The sequence below is a fragment of the Dipodomys ordii genome, unplaced genomic scaffold (assembly GCF_000151885.1).
Source record: "Dipodomys ordii isolate 6190 unplaced genomic scaffold, Dord_2.0 Scaffold14, whole genome shotgun sequence".
In the NCBI taxonomy this organism is placed as follows: Eukaryota; Metazoa; Chordata; class Mammalia; order Rodentia; family Heteromyidae; genus Dipodomys; species Dipodomys ordii.
The window spans coordinates 9,242,247-9,263,009 of NW_012267230.1; the positions used below are offsets into that span (position 1 = coordinate 9,242,247).

Here is a 20,763-nt window from a genome sequence, read left to right on the forward strand (position 1 = left end):
TATTTATATCTAATATATATCCTAATGTGTGTGTGTGTGTGTATCCTATATAGAGCAGTACCCTGTATCTGTTTATTAATGACTGGAGATTACCATGATTCATTTAACTACTTTCTTACTCTCAATAAGTATGTAGATTTCTCATGATGTAAATGTAATTTTAAAAAAACAACAACTTAGATGTGGAATACAAACTCAGACAACAACAGGAACATTATTTTTTAGGAGAAATGATTTGCCTAATCATACTGAGCCTTCACAGTTGCAATCCATTTTTAAATATTAGTGCTTTGTGCATAGCAATTATCTAATTGTTGAATGAATAAGTAGATGAATAAGTAGTCATTGAACTTTAGGTGTTTGATAAGGCAACTGGCCCACAAAAAATCATTCAATAAGTGTTTGTAGAATAAATGAGTGAACTCAGGCAAAAAAAATATAAATATTAAAAATAGGCATCCATGTCTGAGATATGTCAGAGACAGACTCCAGAATATAATTTACTTCTCCCCCTTGCAAGCATCCAAGCCAATTACCTACAAATACTTCCCAAAGAGAGGGCTAACATCATACTTTGCTCTCAGTAAGGTTTCAGGAAATTAATTGTTCCATTTCTTAAAGACCTTTTTTCTGTACCATAATTAAAGGGGAGAAAAACTATCCACCATAGCAATTATCTATAATTACTAATGAAAACAGGTGTCTTAAATGCCTTTTCAAGTTGAAACATGAATGGTTCATTATCATAGCAGGCAACTCCCAGTATCCAATTTTCAATGGGATGTGGAGAGCAAACAGAATGTGGAGGATGGAGGGTGGGGGGGCACAAAGGAAACAGAAGCTTCCTGGATGTTGTTCCTTAGAAGAAACTTGGCAGAGGGGCAGAGGTTGACAAGCTTTTAAATAAGCAGCTGAGAGCTCCTTGGGAATGCAGAATAGTGTGTCATTGAGAGAAGTATAAAACAGCGGCAGCAGAGAGGAATAAAAACCTTTTACTCCCAAAGTCTTTTCATGGAGAGAAATTAACTCGATCAAGCCATTGGCTTGGAGGTCACAGTGAGATTCCTTTCTCCTCTTCTATTAAAATTCCCTCCAGCTCTTGATTTCTGTGAATTTGTGAAAATAAAAGGCCAGACTTAAAAAAAAAAACCAACACTTAAACACTGTAGAAATTAGAGTCTATGAGACTGGAGACATGTCTCAAGCAGTAGAGCGCCCTTCCGGAGTGAAAAAGACATTGGAATTGGATCTTTTCTTCTCTCTGCTTCCTGTTGCAATGCATGCGGGGAGGTATAATTTAGGAACAGAAGTGTAAAGCAAAAAGCCTGCAGAGAGAAGTTGAAAAAGATGATGGTACTTGAATTGGCCCAGCTGTCTAGGACACAGTATTCAGATGTTTGGGTGATGGACACTTTTATTTGCAGGGGGAGGGAAGCATTGCAATCCCTGTATTTTAATTTTAGTTGAAAATAGAAGCAATAGTTCCTTTTATTTTGTCCTTCATACATACCCTGGAGTAGTAGAGAGGACTGTGTGTGTCAGAGCCATCATTGAAGATAAAGCTAGTTAAGAACTTGGCCCTGCCCCTTCCGGGATGTTGTAATTCCTGCAGAAAGCTGTTTCCCAGAAAGCTGTTTTATGGGAAGTGTTTCCATGGTCTGAGGTAATTGAGGAAAATCACATAGGCCCTTTCCCTCTCGGGAAATTCACTATGGAAATAGACATATTATTCAATGGAGTCATATAGCAGATAAGTCTTCTTAACTGAGTTCACCCTATCTTTCTGAAAGCCATTATTTGGGCCAGGACTCCTTTTATATCTCAGAACTGTTAACATCATACTCTCTAGAGCTTGTTATTTTTTTAAATTTTAAACCAGACAAACATTGGCTCAGAGTTTCTAGTTTTCCCCGTCAAGTTGTGCGTTCTTTCAAGTGTGGAAAAAAGTTAAGAGAAATGGAACCAAAGGACAACATTTTCTCAGTTTACCCAATGAGTGGTCTTGTGGATGTCTCTTTCTCTTCTCTAGCAGGGGACCGGGTGAATTTTCCACAGAATTCTCATCCTGCCTCCCTTAAGATGTTAGATAAGGCATAAGACATCCAGTTAATTCCACATTTCTCATAGTGAAGGAATCATGTGTTGCCCATACTTATACTGTTTTTTTTTTAAATTTGCTTAATTGGGTGACCTTACCATTAAGATAGATGTACCCTCCAAGACTGACATGTCATGCAACCCCATCCTTCTAATTCCCCAAATTGGTATTCTACTTAAAGCCAGGCTGGTCAGAGCATTCCCTTCGCAATTCCCTATTTGGTGCTAGAGCAAAAAGCATTGCCTTACATATCACAAGGCAGAATGAACAGTAGTAACTGGGGACCCCAATATTTCCTCCATGTGGGGAGAAAGGCTGTGTAGAATGTGAACATAAGCCCAGATCACCCCATACAGAGAAGCAATCCAAGAGATGGAGAGACATACAACGCTCACACCCACAATGGCATCCTTGGCTCCGTTCCATTCTCAAACCAGTCCTCTGTTTAACGCGTCAGATCCAATCCATCTGTACACTTCCCCTTCCCTCTTGAGCTAATTTGTAAAACAACCAATAAATAAACACACCTATCTGGCACTTCCTTTTTTTTTTTTTTGCCAGTTGTGGGGCTTGAACTTTGGGCCTGGACAGTGTCCCTGAGCTCTTCAGCTCTAGGCGAGCACTCTACCATTTGAGCCACAGCACCACTTCTGGTTTTCTGGTGGTTTACTGGAAATAAGAGTCTCACGGACTTTTTTCCTGCCTGGACTGGCTTTGAACCGAGATCCTCAGATCTCAGCCTCCTGAGTAGCTAGGAGTGAGCCACCTGTGCCGGGTTGCTGCTTCTGCCTCCTCTGCCTCCTCCTCCTTTTGCTGCTACATTCTAAAAGGACTTCACTCTTACTTAGCATCTAGTCTATTTCAGGGCTTGGTGCTAGGCAATCCCGTCAGCCCATCACCTGGATCCAGGGCCACTCATGTCCCTGCCTGGGCAAGCTTAGTGACACAGTGAACTCATAGAACCCATAGGAATTCAAAACATCCCAAACTCCCCAAAGCTCATCATTGCTGGGATTGCTGAGCTCTGAATCTGAGCATTGCCTGCATGGTTTGCAGACTTCAGCACATACCATAAGCAAGTACATCCAAAGCAATATAAAAAGGTTTCTGCAAAGAACTCTTTTTTTTCCCCCCTCCTGGTAGCTATCAGTGGGACAAGGAGAGGCTCCTGTCCAGTGTCCCTGCTCTGCCAGAACGCTTAACAGCGGAGTCCCTGTCTGACAAGAGCAGGAGGACAAAGTCTTGGGAGCCTCTCTGGGTGTGAGGCTGGACCTCAGTCGAGTGCAGGAATGCAGAGTGGCTTATGGAAGAGCCCCCTGACTCTGTGACATTCACCAACTGGGCAAATGTTAGGGGACTGGCTGAACGCCGCCAAAGAGTCTGCTTATCATGGCAGATGTTTATTCCTCTGGCATATGTATGATATCCTAAGAGAGAATGTTAGGAGAAAATGACACCAAAACAATGCTGGTTTTTTCTTCTTTTTTTTTTTGTGGGTATAAATCAAGACTTCCTCCCCCCTTATTTCAGTTTTTATATACTTAGATATTTTTCTTGCAACAGGATTGGTGTTTGCCTGAATAATCTAGTCTTAACTCTTCTGAAAATATTTTATCTTATAATGATAGAAAAAAAGAATGAGGAGAAGGAGGAAAGGAAGGAGGGAAAGGAGGAAGGTAGGAAGGAAGGAAGGGTTGGTCAAGATTTTTCACTCCATATCCCCAGACTTTAGCATGAGATGTGGAACAATAATGTTTGTAGGGAAAATTATTATTTTTTTAACTAGCCATTTCTCAAATTCTATTCCTTCTTTGAGAGTCCCTGGAAGCTGTATGGCCTCCCCTAAGTATTTAGTGTACTGAAAAAAATCAATCATTTTGTGGAATTTATTCCCTTACTCCTCTTTCTACCAAAAAACTAAATTATGATAGAAGATTTTTTGGCTATTGACACCCTCATTGGACCCTATGGTTATTGCATGTGACTTATCCAGCCAATCAACAGCTTCTACACTTCTCTAGCTAAGGTGATTGATTCAAGGGTAGATGAGTGACATAAGCCCATCCAAGCACAGTGATTCTCGGGTCTTGTGTGGGAACTCCAGAGCACACAGCTCTTTTCCTCTGGACTCTGCAGACAGGGATAAGACAACTTCAGAGAAACAGCTGCAAAATGGCAAACTCTATTTTCACTCTCTGGAGAAAACCATACCTGAAATCCACCCTAATTCTGGACTTTTCTTTTATCCCAGTCAATAAACAATCCCCCCCCCATTCATTTTAAAGCCAATTTGAGTTTTTCATTCCTTGGAAGTCTTATACATACAGCCCTACTTTCTTCCTCAAGAACTTTTTTTTCCCCGTTAGCGTTAATGCTTAAAAATTAAGTCAGTCCTTCCAGCTGGAGTGATTGACTTTAGCTGAAAGTGCAGGCTGCCTTTTGATCTTCTGGGAATTCTCCCTTCCTTTCCTGTAATCGGATCTGTCAGCATTTATTGAACGCTCACTTTGTTCTGAAGCACAAAGCCAGATACCCTGAGACGGCCCAGTAATAACGGAGATTCCATCTATAAGGTGCTGGCAGGATAGCCAAGGTAGAAGGAAGCCCTGAGCCATGGCTTAGGGAAGGAATCCTTATTCTGCCTCAGATGAACTGTGTGTCTTTTGGGTCATCACTGCCCCTCTCTGGGCTTTTGCTTCTCCTCCACAATAGTCTCTCTAAGATCCTCCCCTGCGTAGACATGCTGTATCTCTGCACATTTAGACTCCACGGCCTCAGGCTTCCTTCAGCAGCCAACGGTCTTTAAGGAATTGAAAATGCTCTAGTTGTCGAAGATGCAACAGTTTACGGAAACAGATGCAAATGTGCTTATCTTGGAGTTTATATTCTGGTTGGGGGACTTCGGATAATAAATGGATGTCTTGTAAGATATACAGGTCCATTCTCATGGTTTGCAGACCTGTCTGTATTAGACAGGTCTCCTGCTAGCCCAGTTACCTGTTAGCCCCCCATTAATGCCTGTGGCACTGTTGCAGCCTTGTACAGACACGAGCAGAACTCTGCAGGAGTGGAGTCAGGCGGTGCCCCGCCCGAGATGCCAGGAGGTGGAATTGCTCTCCATCTTCTACCAGCTTTACTACTCCAGAGCTTTCTTATGTGGCTAAAAAGTTTTATTTGTAGATTTAAAAAAATATAAGATCATCTTGTACAAACAATCATTATTTATTTTTTAAAAGTCTCATGGAAAAACATGATGAGAATGTATGTCTCGAGATATAGTAATTTTTTTTATCGTCATTGTTTGCTTAATTGTTTTGTTCTTTGGTGCCACCATGAGGGTTTGAACTCTAAGCCTTATTTGGTCCCCAAGGTGTTTTTTGGTTTTGGGGTCTTTTTTGTTTTTTTTTTTTTTTGGAGGAGGGCATGGATGTCAGCACTGGTGTTCAACCAATCACTTCCGCCATGTCTCCAATAGCAGCTTTTTATTAATTAATTGAAGAAATGACTCTCTTGGATTGGTCTGCCAGACTGGATTTGAACTTGGATCCTCAGATCCCCACCTCATAAGTAGCTCAAATTATAGGAGTGAGTCACAGACACCTTCACGTTACATAGTTTTCTTTTCCACCTTGAAAAGTAGGTTGCTGGCCTTCCTCTCTCTGCCATCTTGGAGCCTATGGAAGCCTACTGGGGACAGGACTTCTAAAAGGCAAAATGTCTGGAAGGAAGGCTGTGATGCAAGACCACTTTTGCTGGCTATCAATGAGGTCTCTGGAAGCAAAGGGGGAGCACACGGCTCTCTTTAAAATTGAAGGTGATAGCGATTTCTAGTTGGACAAGAGATGTGCTTATGTTTATAAAGCACAACCCCCCCCAAAAAAAACCCCACAGTGACTCCTGGTGACAAACCTAACAGAACCAGTCGTCTGGGGAAAGGTAACTCGTGCCCATGGAAACTCTGGCATGGTTCGTGCCAAATTCTGAAGCAACCTTCCTGCTAAGGCCATCAGACACAAGATGTGTGTGATGCTGTAACCCTGCAGAATTAAAACAAATGGAAATTAAATAAAGAAAATCTGTGTTCTTGTAAAATACACACGCACACACATACATACAGCACACATTACTGAACAGTGATGTTCACCTTCACGTATTTTCTGTTCATGAGCTGTTTCAAATCCCTCCAGTGCTAAGGGGTCATCTAGAATTTCCAAAACACAAGAAAGCTGCAATGTGCATATTAGATAAGCTTTGTTCAGCCTTGAGTTATGTTGTTGTCGACCACAGTTCAGTGTTCATGAATGACGATATATTAAATAAAAGGACTTTGAACAGAATCACACCATAAACAAGGTTCTATATTGAGTGGATGGAGCTGGGGAGGGAACCCTCCCATGAGGAAAGGCCCAGGCATGGCTAATAGAGAGTTTGTGACGACTGTGCAGAAAATCACAAGAGGTAGCCATACACCGTGCCAGCCTGTGATAAGAGCTACGGAGAGAGAGCAAAGCAGGGAAAACAAGAAGAGGAGTCTGGACTTAAAAGGGTGCTGTGTGCATGCTCTTTGTGTTTGAGCTACTCCCGAGTGACTGGTCTGGCTGGTCAGAATGAAAAAGGGGTGCAGAGGGGAAGAGATAAGGTGGAGGAAATATCGGGGGCCATGCCCAGTAGGGTGTTGTGGTTTCCTGGAAGTCTGGCTTGGTTCTGATTGCGATGGGAACTGGTCGAGGTAGAAGAGAAGTATGGTGTGTGTCTGTTTTTGTTTTGTTTGCAGGGTCTTTCCAGTCTCAGTGTTGTGGACAGGACAAGAGCTGAGAGGTGGAAGATTGGGGCTAGTGTGTGTGTTGGGGGTGTCCGTGAGGAGGCGGCAGTGGAGGGGACATGGACAGGTGGAGGCTCACGGTGGATCTTAAATATCAGAGCAGCACGAGTTGTCGTTGGCCTGTTGCCTGAGCAGAGGATGCTGGGGGTTTGAAAGGCTCTTGCTTACTGCGAAAGTCCTTGAACTTCAAGCAGTCAATTATCCTCCAAGTTCTGTGACTGCACCTTGGCCTGGTTCTCTCTCTCTCTCTCTCCCTATCCTCTCCCTCTCTCTCTCTCTTCCTCTCTCTCAAGCCCTGTACCATGTTCCTCCTGAGAGGGAGCTATAAATAAACTGAGATCTCTCATTGGGGAAACAGTGCTTGGAGCCGCCTTCCGGATACATTAATAATTACCCTCTCCTCGCCCCCAAATTAATCTTGTTAGGAGGCAGCTTTGCCACCAGAAGGAGTCTAATCACCATTTAATCCCAGGGCTCAGATATCCTTGTAATCACCAGGTGGAGCTTCCTCTTAGCGGTCACAAAGGGGCACTGGGCCCCTCTGACATCACCGACAAACTCTTTCCCAGGCAAATGCATTGCAGTGACTTAGGGGAGACGGTGTTTGTTTTAAAAATCTAATTACCTGAATTCTTCATGGATGGAGCCCCGCTTGCATGTAATTTGGACAGATTGGGTAAAAAAAAAAATCAGATTCAAAGAGAATGCAAGAGATTTGAATCCAAGCCTTATTAGTTCCTTGGAGATCATGGAGGAGAGGAAGAGCAGCATGTGGAGCCTGTGTTTCATTCATGCATGCATGCATGCATTCATTCATTATTTCTTGGACATCGGCATGGCAGGTGCTGTTTCAGGATGGTGCTGAATGCCACGTGATCCCTGACAGACTTACAATCATTTAAATAAGATGCACAGAAGTGGTGCACAGGGCGGAGCGCAAACTCTGGAGTCAGACTGCATTCAAAACTTCACCCCAGTGGCCTACTAGTAGTTGTGGGATCGCAGGCGAGGTGTTTAAAGCTGCCTGGCTCCTCATTTTCCTTACCTAGAAAATGGGAAACCACAAGTATGTGTGGGTCACAACTAGTTTAATTAAATGGCAGCGATGAATATGTTGGTGGGAGTCTGGTGGATAGCGCTTGCTGCGTGAAGCAAATGGGTGTCGGCCAAGAAGTGGGTCGTCACTTTATTCCTAAATACAGGGTGTCCTATCCTTCCCTTTACCTAAGTAGGGTGGAGACAGAGGCCTACAGAACCAGAATAAGAGAATGGGAGCCTAGTTGAAAGCCTTACCAAAAATGGTCACAGGGGCCCGGGAGCTGACTACCTCCACCCATCCTTCCCGCAGATCGCTTGCTTTGTCTGAGATACGTGTTAGGGAAGTTGTCTTCTTGTTTATTCACAATTGTTTATTCTCTATGTGTGCCCATGTATTGTGTGTGTGTGTGTGTGAGAGAGAGTAGTGGGGCTTGAACTCAGGGCTTCTCAATCTCTTTTGGCTTTTTCACTGAAGGCTGGCACTCTCCAGCTTGAACCACATCTCCACTTCCAGCATTTTTCTGTTAATCTGGAGATAAAAGTCTCTTGAACTTTCCAAGAATTTTCCTGTCAAACTTTGTCCCTCAGCTCTCAACCTCCTGAGTAACTAGGATTCTAGGCATGACCACCAGCACCTGGTGGAATTATTTGTTTAAAAATTATTTTATTGTTATTATTAAGCTGTTATACAAAGAGGCTACCATTTTATAAGTCAGGTAATGAGTATACTTTTTTTTTGCCAGTCCTGGGGTTTGAACTCAGGGCCTGGGCACTGTCCCTGAGCTTCTTTTGCTCAAGGCTAGCATTCTGCCACTTGAGCCACGGTGCCACTTCTGGCCTTTTTCTGTGTATGTGATATTGAGGAATCGAACCCAGGGCTTCATGCATGCTAGGCAAGCACCCTCCCACTAAGCCACATTTCCAGCCCCACACTTATTTTTCTTTTCTTTTGGACAGTGTCACCCTTTCCTTTCCTTTCCCTCAGTTTCCCCCTGCCATCCATGCCCACAAGTTACATAGGTCATTTTCCACATAGTGTATACTGAGTAGCATGATTGCATTTGTTCACCCTCCCTCCCTGCCTTTCAGCAGCCCCTCTCATTACCACCACCACTACCACCACCACCACCACCACCAGCAATAACAAAACGTGTTTCCATTTCCTGGAGCTCAATAAATATTACTTTGAAGTGTTCACAGAAGTTACACCTTTGGGTTCTTCTCCTTTAGTCTGACAGCAAGTGAATGCCTTGAGTCCTGTACAGTTTATCATGTCCAGTTATATGTAGATCTAGCTCCCACCAGTGAGAGAAAACACGTACAGTTTTAGTTTATGCTTACTCAACCTCATGTACCCTTTGTTTACCTGCAGTATAAGGGACTTAACCAATCTTCCTTGGATTTAGATGAAGAATTTTACTTTTCCTTCCGTTGGATTTCGTTTTCTTTTTTTCTTTTAGGAAAGCTCCTAAGGTGGTTATGCCAGCTTCACTCATCATCAGTAGAAAATAAAGAGCTTATATTTGAGAGTTAAGACTAATGCTTGTCACCCAGACCGAGTGCTGGGAAGCAACTTGTATACAGGTAGAATATTCTAGAGGGTGGCAATAACTAAAACTTAAGTGCTTATTATAACTAAGCACCCTGCTAACACTGAATAGTTGTTGTTTACTATTTAATCCTTACAACAACCCTAGGAGATTTTTATTTGCCTGCTTAGCAGATGTAGAAATGGAGGCAAATAACTTTTAAAATTCATGCTCTGTGATTTCGTTACCTACTTTTTTAGACATTGGAACACAGCTTCCCTGGCTCATAAAAATCCCAATGAAATAATTTGCAACTACTGCGAACACTCCAAATCACTACATGGCTACAGGGTTGGCAGTTTGTCTCTATTCCTAGGAGCAGATTTAGCATGCAGAAAAAAAAACATTCTGTCAGCCCTGAATAAGTGAATAAATGAATGAATGAATGACTTCAGGCATAGAACTTACAATCTAGCTCATGTATAGCTATTTAAGTTTGCTTTAAGATGATCAAGTTTCCTTCATTGAACATCAAAGGCAATACTGAATATTTTTTAAAAGAAAAGAAAATCCTCCTTTATTGAAAATGTAGTTTTGGAAGCATCCTTGCCTTAGGGATCTGGGGGGCCATATACCCCCCAAAACCCATTCCCCTATGGAATTATTTAAAAAGCCATTAGTTAGGTGAGAAGCAGCTGGCAAGACATGTCCCTTGGCCACTCTGCCAGTACAGCATCTTATAAGGACCTGTGATGCAAGATGGGAGATTGGTGGGGGGGGGAGGGGAGGGAGGTTGCAGGGGGAGGTAGGGCTGGAATTTCAAATCACTGCATTTGTATCGACTGTCCATGTCCCCAGGGACCTCAGTGAGAGTACCACCATCAAAAGGAAGCACAGAATTCCTCAAGATCTGTATTCAGGTTAGAGAGTTGACCTGGAAGAGTTGTGCCATGAGCTGAAGTCTCCAGAAGGTTCAGGGCACACAAGAGTTCAGTGTTCTGAAGTTAAAAGAGAGAGAACCTTTGGTTTCACCTCTGGTTCACTTCCTTCATGTCTGAATTCCTTGTTGCGTGTTGGAGGGAGGGGTGTGAGGCTTTGTCTGTGGAATCTGGATGAAGTTGGGTGGTTTAATTAAGAAAAAAGAAAACCATACCTTTTTTAGACTCAAAATGAAGTGGAAGTCATAGCTCTCACCACCAACTACCAGCGACGTGTCTTCAGACACGCTTCTTAACCTTTCTGAGCCTCAGTTTCCTCAACTGAGGAAACTGTCTAATGACAGCGAGCCCTATCTGACCATTTTTGATTACTTAAGGGCCAGGGGAAAAAAATGCCATGAGTTTTCAAGTTTGCATCTCATTCTCTTCTGAAAGTTCCTGGTGCATACAACCAACACATCACGATAGACCTAGTTCGGAGTTAATACCAATTTCATATCAGAAATGGGATGCTTGGAGGGAGTTGAAAACCCAACTCCAGTTGCTTTAACTGGAAGAGAGATTTCACAGGTGCTCCTCCATTTCAGATGGAGTTATGTCTCCATCAACCCACAGAAGGTTGCAAGCATCATCCATGGGAAATGTGTTGAACGCACCAGATGCACCAGGCATGATAGTTTAAGGTCATGCTATATTATTATAGAGCGTTGGATCTTTACCCTCCCTTAACATGGCCTACAGCTTGCTTTGTGGGAGAACCTACTCTGCCTGTTCAATATCTAGCAAAGAGACCCAAATTGAGAATTTGAAGTATAGTTTCTATTGAATTACAAGTTTATTTTCTATAACAATAGAGAATTAAAAGCATTTCACTTTGTGTATGTGTGTGCGCATCTGCATACACATGTGCATGTGTCCTGGGGTTTGAACTCAGAGCCTGGGTGCTGTCCTTGAACTTTTTTTTTGTTGAGACCTGGCACTCTATCACTTGATCCACACCTCTACTTTGGGCTTTCTTGGTGGCTTCTTGGAGATAAGAGTCCCCACCTCTGCCCAGGCTGTCTTTGAACCATGATATAGCCACCCATAGAGCAAGAAAGACCACTGTCAGCCCCACCCATCATTCCCTTCCTGTAAACAATTAGTACTGCTTATTTCATTGGGTCAAATTGTAGTCAATCTCCTGAATCAATCAGAAGATCTTCTTGCAGTATGTGGGTTGATTTAAACCAATCATCACCCACCTCTTGGAGCTGTGGGTGGGGCTGTGTGTGAGAGGCAGACTTACCCTGTGTAAGGGGAATAGAGGCTAAGGTATTGATCTGGTCAACACGAGCAGTTTCTCCATCACAGGTACAACTGACATCTAGGGTCCTAGAGTTCATTGTGGGGGTTTGCGCGTGCATTGTGGGTGATTCAGTGACATCCTCACCCTCCACACAGATGCATGCCGGGCTGCTCCATTATTCGTGCCTTTGGATGATGCTAACTGACCTCTGGTGGACAGAGATCATCCTTAATTGCAAACCACACCTGTCTTTTGCTCCTTGTGTGACTCCTGTTTCCCAATGGAGAATTGTTCCCACAGGGACAGAGGTCAGCTGTCAGGAGAGATGAGAGCCAGTCTGGCCTTGTGAAGTAGGCATGGTGATGCTCACTAAGAAAAAAAAGAAAAGAAAAAAAAAGACTCTTAAAAAATAAGACTTAAAAAAAATCCTCATTATTCTCTAACACCCCAGGCTGTAACCACCTCCGGAGCTCTGATGTGAGTTCAAATACCAGTCTTACCAACTGTAACTTGGAGAAAGTTACTGCTGCTCTTACCCTCACTTAATTCAGCTAGGGAAAAAATGACAATAATAGATTCACCCCCTTGGGTTGTTTCGGGGATGAAGGACTGAAGGCAGCCCAGTGCTGAGGATCTTAGACTACAGATGGCCATGCACTACTACAGACCTCTTCCATAACATCCTGCCACGCCCCTTACCCCTGTGTGAGACGGAAGAATGCAGAGGGAATATAGATCTGAAAGAGAGTCTTCCACCCTCCCCCCCAAAAAAAGTCAAAAGGAATCACAACTGTAAAGATGTGAATAATACTAAGTTGTGGGAGTGAACGCCTCCCTCTGGTCAGAAGTTGATGAAAATCCCAGAGCCCCAGGCCGCTCAGTTCCCTGTGGAGCCAAACCTCAGTCTCCATTTCTTCACAGACATGAATGCCAGACCTTTCATTTCAAGAAGCCTGCATCTTATTTTCTGACTACTTCCCTTGCTTTGCTATGATTGATTTTCTATTTAAGAGCAGAAAGAAAAAAGAAAACAAAGCAGAAGCAAAATGCATCCTAACCTTTTAGTAATTGTATTTCTGTTTAGATCAGTCAGGAAGCAGTATGAACTCCTGTATGTATGTGTGTGTATGTATGTATGTACATGCTGACACCATGATGTGTGTCTGTGTGTTGTGTATACAGAGTAGTGAGATTGTGTGTGCATCGTTTGTATGTCCACACCCCTACTTGGATTTGCATTCATTCATGTATGCGGGCCTGACTCATGTCTTCAGATGTCTGCGCATCTCAGGATGGATGGGCAAGCCAAGATAGATGCAACTTGCAACTTTCCCATAAGTTATAGGTATGTGTGGCTTCATGTTTGTGTCTGTGTGTTCATTTGTGAGTGTGTGAGGGCAGGCTTACATAAGTTTTGCATTTGTATGTATTACATATACATAAGCACACAAATAGATTTGCTTACCTTTTATAAGTATGCTCAGATGCATAAGAATACTTACACATGTGTTAATAGGGCTGTGTCAGATCAATATTTGTATTGAAAGTTTTTTAATAGAAGTTCATGCTAGTGAATAATATCAACTGTACAGCTATGATGCTTGGGTATATTTGACGAGGAGTATTTGAGGGGTGTATATGTATGTGTGTGTGTGTGAAAAAGAAAAGGGAGGGGGAAGCTCTTCAGTTGATTTTTATCTTTGTGCCCCATTACTTGGACCAAATATTTTCTTCTCACAATTCATGATGGAAAAGAAGCAAGATCGTATAAACTCAGAGAGAGAGCCAATTAGTTTCTCCGTACTCCTTCACAGTGAGCACTTACTGTTACTTTATTTTTCTTAAAGAAAAGTATTTTTCAAAACACAGTGAGGAAGCTGTTTTTACAAGTGTCCTTGTTTGTCTGAAATCCCCAGAAAAGCCTGAAGTTAGCAAAACTAGCCTCTTACCCCTAAATAGCACTTTGTTTATGTTTAGACAAACCTGTGTAACTGAGAGAACATGCTGGAAACCTCTGGCGTGAGCTGTGTCTTTCATCGTTGACTTGTGCTCAGGGCTTGTTGCTTAAGCAACGTGAAACATGATGATGAGGGTATTTTCCTGGGGCTGGATTGGGGAAGCTGTATTTGAACACTGTGATTTCAGAGAATGCAGATCATAGGTTAGAACTGGCACCGTGCTTGTACCTTGTCTAGTTTAACCTTCTTGTTGCCTGGATGGGGAAACTGAGGTCCAGGATAGGAGAGACTCTAAGGGCTGGAAGGAGCCGTGAACATTGTAGGCAAGATTCTTTTGGAGCTTAAGTATAGCCAGGGGATGTGAACCCTTGGCCTTTTCTCCCCGGTCTTTAGCCACCCTGCTTCCTTTCTGTTCCTCCAAGCTGTCTCCTGGAATATTCTAGACTTTCCTGTGGCTCATTTCTTTTCATCATTCTCAAACCTAATACCTGCCTTGCAGGGAGCTCTTTCTTCTAGGCACCTGCTAAATTACTCTTCATACTCTACTAAGCTTTTGCTAACAGATCACCCTATCTTTATGTTTTTTTCAACCTATGGTAGTTAATTCTAGGTGTCAACTTCACTGGCTAAAGAAGTGCCAGACAGCTGAGAAGCCATCATTTCCAAATGTATCTGTGGATTTTTCCAGAAGAGATTTTGGCTTAAATCAGTAGACTGACGTCTCGTGCATACAAGTGGGTGTCATTCAATCCACAGAAGGCCCAGAGAGGACCTAGAGAAAGAAAGAGATTTTTTTTCTCTCTCTCTCTCTTCTTGGTCTAGGACATCCTGCCTTTGGACATCGGGGCTGTTTTCTTTGTTCATGGATTGAATTTTGGCACTGGTATTTCTCGTCCTCTCGTTTGCAGATGGCTGGCCGTGGGGCTTCTCAACCTCCATGAGTCGGTGAGGCGATTCCCAAAATAAATCCCTTCCTATATATCTAAATATATCCTAGTGGGGCAAAGATAATGTCGCATAGGAAGCTATGGTTCCACCCAGAGAACCTTGCATTTTCTTTGGAAAGAGCCACTGGCGTTGTAGAAGTTATAAGTGACAAAGTCTCTCTAAAACAGGTTTAAGCAAAAAGGGTATGTTATTGGGGGCGTACATCTGGGAAGAATGTAAGTATAAGAAAGAGGGCTGAATGAATAGCCATGGGGTGGGGGGTGTCTTTCATCACCCTTTCTACATCTCTAATTCAGGTGGCTCCATTCCCATAACTGGCAAGGTAGTCACTGGCAGCACCAATTTTCTATTCAACCAATTTGGCAAGAAACCATCTTCTCAGATTTAAATTAGAAGTCTCAGAAAGAAGTCTGATTGGCCCAGCTTATGTCACATGTGCTTCTCTGAGCCAATCATTTGTAGCTTATTTGAATAGGCATCTCTGATTGGCTGTATTGATTCATGTGTGTATTTTTATTGTCACTTTACCATTGATTGTTGCTTCCTGGGGTATTTATATACCCAGTCCCCAACTATCCATGGCTTAGGACAGCTTCTAGGAGCTCTTATTCTTGGATACTTCTTGCCTGCCACCTGTGTGGCTTCGTGGCTTTAGGGACCAAAGAATGTCATCAAGCCTTGGAATGGAAGTTATAACTTAGGCTGATAATGTGCTGAGTTGGGAAGAACAAGGGGAGGGGAGCATTATGAGTGCCTAGAGCAAGGTGTGTGTGTGTGTGTGTGTGTGTGTACATGAATTCTTTGTGTATATATACAGAAACATCTACACACATTAACATGGTATAGACATGTACATGAATTCTTTGTGTATATATACAGAAACATCTACACACATTAACATGGTATAGACGCCTGATGTCTGTTTCTTAATATGAATCAACATCCCCCCCTTTTTAAAAAAATATCCCTTTACGTAGCTCCTGTCCAAAGGTGCTTCTTTATCACCCTCCCCAAAAGGCTGTGTTATTAAAGTTCTGTGTAGAATCGTGCTTTGCTGCCCTTAAACAACGAGATGATGATGTCTGGTGAGAGAATTGCTCACTCCTGATTCAAGGAGTGGAAGTGGTTCACGGGCCATTTTCTTCAGGAGTGATTTTGGTGAACCATGTTTCTGTCGTTGGAACTCTGCAGCGTAGGGGGTGGGGAGGGGGACTGGATCAGACGCCCTGATAGGTGATGGCTTTGCATCTTGTCTCTTGCTTTGCCGGTCCCCCGCACCATCCAATCAGTCTATCAGGAGCATTCAGATCTGAGGCCTTAAGAGCAATCAACACACTTGGCAACAAAGGTTCCCATGGACGTGGGCAGATCTTTACAATTTTTCCCCCTTCCCCAAAAGACACAGTTGTTATTGTTGTTTGCAGTATATATTTTCCTGACAGTCGTGGAGATGTGATTGATGAAATGGTTTGTTAGAGACTGTCTACTTCAAGTGGCTGGATAATAACACCATTTTTTTTTTCCTTTCGTGGCATCCACTGAGTGTTCTGAATGTAGCTCAGGTCTATAAAAGCCTGGCCAGGGGGAGGGAGAGAGGGAAGGAAGGAGGAACTAGGGTGCATTTTGGACAGCAGAGGACATTCAATGTCAGCGCCAGCTATGTCTTCTCACCTGAGGAATTGCCACAGGATGATGACGATGAGAGAGGGAAAGAGACAGACAGACAGACACAGACTGAGAGCGAGAGAGAATGAGAAAGAGAAGGGTAAGAAGGGGGAGAAAGGGAAAGTGGGAGAGACACAGGAGAGAGAGAGAGGGAGAGAGAGAGAGAGAGAGAGAGAGAGAGAGAGAAAGGGAGCTTTTTAAAGGCAATTCTAAGTGCTTGCTCAATCCACCCCAGTGAAGATTTTCATGATTTTCAGCATTGTTTCCTTACCCTCGATAGCAGGCAAGTGTGTGTGTCATCTTTGAAGAGCCTTGAACTCAAAAGATTGAAAGACATTTTAGAAGACTCTCCTAAGCAAGACACATTTTGAAACAAGAGTTCTTTATTTCATCGCCAGCGTTCACAAAAGAAGAGAAGAATCATCTTTCCCCTACTTGCCACCAAAGGATTATCTTCTGTTATTTTGATGCACATTTCCTCCCCCCCCCTTTTTTATGTGTATGTTATCTGATAGTGTCTCACATCACATTTGTTTACCCACAGCTCTTCCAGCTGTGTTCTGGCCTCCAAAGTCCTTACCTGAATCACCCAGGAGGTGCTGGAGATGGACAGCCTTCAGTCTGGGCTGGGCTTATGTCAGAATCCTTGAATTTTTGTCTTCAAGGTTAACAACCTGTGCACCAGGGAGTTCACCCTTCACTTTCGCCTCCGTCCCAGATTGCGTTCCGAGCCAGGGATAAGTCAGTAATGACATCTGGGTTTCATTATCTTGGTGCTGACAGGGAGATAATGAGTCAAATTGGCCCTGCTTATGAAATGAAGACCTAGAAGAGAATTATCATCAGACTCCTCGGTGGGGAGAGCCGGGAAAGGGGATTTAAATTAAAGTGATAAGTGCCAATTCGGTTGGCATCCAGACAATCTCTGTTAAGTCTTGCTCCTTCTTGCATGTCAGCGCTAACTGAGACAAAGCAGGTGACTGATAAGCGGGAGAGAAGATAAAACAAGGTGTATGTATTGTCGAGATTCATCTCCGATAGTTCTCTGAGGCCCAGGGCCGCACATTGTACGTGAATTGTTCTACTTAGACCATAAATAATCCGACATCGCAGCCATCTCCCCCTACTTCCTGTCTCTAGTTTGCAGGGAGACAATTGAGTCCCAGTGTAATGAGGTATGTCCCACATACATCTCTGGGTCCCAAATCACCTCCCTCTCCATGTTTACGGAAGTCCCTCCTCTCTTCCTTCCACTTTGCTTAGCCTCTAGGGGAGATGAAGAAAGGTTAGATTACATTTCCACATGGGGTGGGGGCCTAGATTAAATTTCCTTGAGGCCTTTTCTCCTTTCTGCCATGAACTCTAGTCCCTGTCCCTTACCATCTGTGTGACTTTATTGAAAAAAAAAGTCACTTGGTCTCTCCGGACCTTGTTTTAGCCACCCAGGAGAAAGGAATGATGATAACATCCATGCAATAAGGTTATTTTGAAGATTTAATAATTTAACTGTTATGTGCACAAATCTGGGTCCAGTGTATAAATAGTATTGGCTGGTTTTTTAAAAATTGTTGCTGTCATTTGAAAAAATATATTGTTAATAGTGATCTGCCTAGAAAAGATGATAATGATGAAGGCATTTGTGACGAGAGCTAATCGTTTGTTAGTGAATTTACTCAGGCGCCACAGTGTCATTTCATGTGTTGTTTTATAATTAAGAATGCTTTGGGATAGAATGCTTTTGAGTGCAGTGACAGAAATGGCAGGTTCAGATACTTCAAATGTTCAGGTCATTTGTTACTCTCTGGAACAGGAAAGATGGATGACAAAGGTGATCAGAGCACCCAGGGTGTGTGTTTTTGTTTTGATGTCTCTCTTCTGTTTTACCCCATGTTGACTTTACCCATTGGCTAGGCATCAAGTGTATGGAGAAGTCCTGCCCGTCAGATACAGACCAGACAACATGCAGAGAAATAGGAGTCTGTTGAAAGGATGAAACTTTTCCCAGAAACCCCTTGCCCTTGTCTCATTGGCCAAAGCACTATCCCATGGTCAGCCTTGAGCCAATGAACTCCATGGGATTCCTTCTACACGAATCAGGTCACTGTTGGAGTTGAGGGTCGGATCAGTCTACTTAGGAGGGATGCCCCAAGACCCCCAGGATTCTGTGAAGAGGAAGAAGGGAAGGAAAAGTGGATTGGGGGCTGGAAAACAATCAAGGGCTGCTTCCTGGAAGTTTGTATTAGTCCTTTTTTTAACAGGGAAGGAGGAAACTGAGGGCTGAAAGGTAACATAGTTTCATGGCACCATCAAATCAAAAGTGAGACACAGATCTGACCACATCTGGGAACAAGATATATATCATATAGGATCACACCAGAGGTTTGTGGCTTATGGAGAGAAGATTCCACCATTTTCTTGAGCATATGCTGTGTGCTAGCATTTTGTAGACCTATTACAAAAATCATATTTAATTCTTTTTATCAACCCAATGAACTAGGCATTTTACAACCGTTTAACAGTGTTGAGGGAGTAAACTGAGGCTCAGACAAGGGTTATGGTTAGCTAGAGACCACTAAACTAACCAAGTAGCAAAGCTAAACTTTGAACCCAAATGGGCCTGGTTCCAAAGCCCCAACTTTTTCCTATAATCTCCCCCCAAAATAGAATGTCCTTCTCACATCCCTCTATTTTGGGGATGCATATGAAGAAACATCCAACTTTTAATGAGGATCCTGATGCATTTCAATTCAATGACCCAGTTTTTTTTTGGTAAGCATTTTTATTTTAGAGACACTTTCAAAGCACATGCCCCAGTGAACTTTTTCCTTTTTTTTTTCCTCTTGTATTCAGAGTTCTGACCTCTCCTTCCCACCTACCTTCACTGAAAGATGTGAAGATTAAACATGGTAATTGGCTGCTCATATGCCCTGTGGCTCTCATGGAGCCAGGAGGGTAGAAATGGCTCCGCACTGGGTATGATAGAAGAGCAGAACTCCTTTTTTCCCTTATCCACAAGTAAAGGGTGAGGTGAGGTGAGAGGGTGGTCACATGACAGCCAGGCCACGCCCAGGTCTTGAATGGCATAACCTGGGCAGCTCTCCTTCAAGTCTTCTAAAAACAGGATCAGTGGTTCTGACCGGTGGGGAGACAGTGACAGATTACCAGGTGACATATTCATGTTTAATTTTCACAGATCAAAAACAAAAATGATGACAGTTGGCAGGTGACACAGCTTTTTGAGTAGAGGTTTGGAGTTGAGCTGTGTGTGACTGCCAATCTTGGGCAATTCCTATTGCGTTTCCTGGATTATAAATTTCTACATGGCGCCTGCCAAAAGATTCTTGTTTCATTTGAATTCCTTCCCCCTAGTCTATACCAAATTATGTTAGTAAAAGATCTTCAGGTTGCTAGTAATAGAGAGTTACTCAGATTCGCATGAACAAGAGGAGAGGATTTATTATATGTTACTGAGGTTTCAGAAGCACACAAGAAACCAGGACTTAAATTCCATGAGGACTTTTTTTTTCCCCCAGCTCCTAAATGAGACTTTCTCTGTGTGTTTGCATCGTTCATCTTGTCATTTCTGACTTCCTTTCCTTTCCCCATTTGAGAAAAACACTAGCTTCTAGGACCTCCTCTTTACATTTAATAGGACCAGTCATGTGGCTAGGCCACTCTCTCCTCCCCCCTCTCTTCCTCCTTCTGTCTTTCTTCTCTTTCCCCTGACACCTCCAGTCTTGTGTTTTCAGACAAGAGATTTAATTAGTTTGGCAAACCTTATTTCTCACTGTTGGTGAGAGTGCATACCATTGTAGCCACTACTTGGGAAGTCAGTAGGGTGGTTCCTCAAAAACAACAACAAAAACTAAACATAGAACGATCATCTGGTCCTGGGGTACCACTCCTGGGTGTCTACTAGAATCAATCAAAGGGATCATACAGTAGAGCTGCACACCCATGTTTATTGTGGAACATTCAAACCATCAAATCAGGGCCTTGGCCTTAGTGCTCACTAGTGGGTGGGTGGATGGATGGATGGATGGGGGAAATGCACACAATGCATCTATTAAGACAGAATTATGTTATTTGTAAGAAAGTGGATGGAACTGAAAAGCCATCATGTTAAACTAAAACCACACTCATAAAGATTACTACCCTATGTTGTCTTTCATATAGTAGGGGGTGTGGGGGAGGGAAAGAAAGAGAGAAACCATTAGGGAAGTAAGAAAGAGGGCCAGTTGGAGGTGATAAGTCTAGATAAGAGACATAATAGTTGAGACAACCGTGTGTCTGGTGTACACTCAGTTTACCTTATATGTAAGTCCAAAAATGTCACAATGAAACCCACTCTGTTGTACAAATAATGCATGTAGATCACTAAGAAAACTGGGTGAGTTGCTTCAACACCCAATCCTGGATTTCCTAACCCTCACAACAGAGCTAAGAACCAATGACAACTTTGCTTACTACAGATTGTAA

The 20,763-nt window shown here is 42.9% G+C and overlaps 1 pseudogene; it reads left to right on the top strand.

Annotated features, from left to right (window-relative positions):
- LOC105981860 overlaps positions 1-6,163 on the top strand; it is a 30,695-nt pseudogene extending 24,532 nt beyond the window's left edge.
- The last annotated feature ends 14,600 nt before the right edge of the window (positions 6,164-20,763 follow it).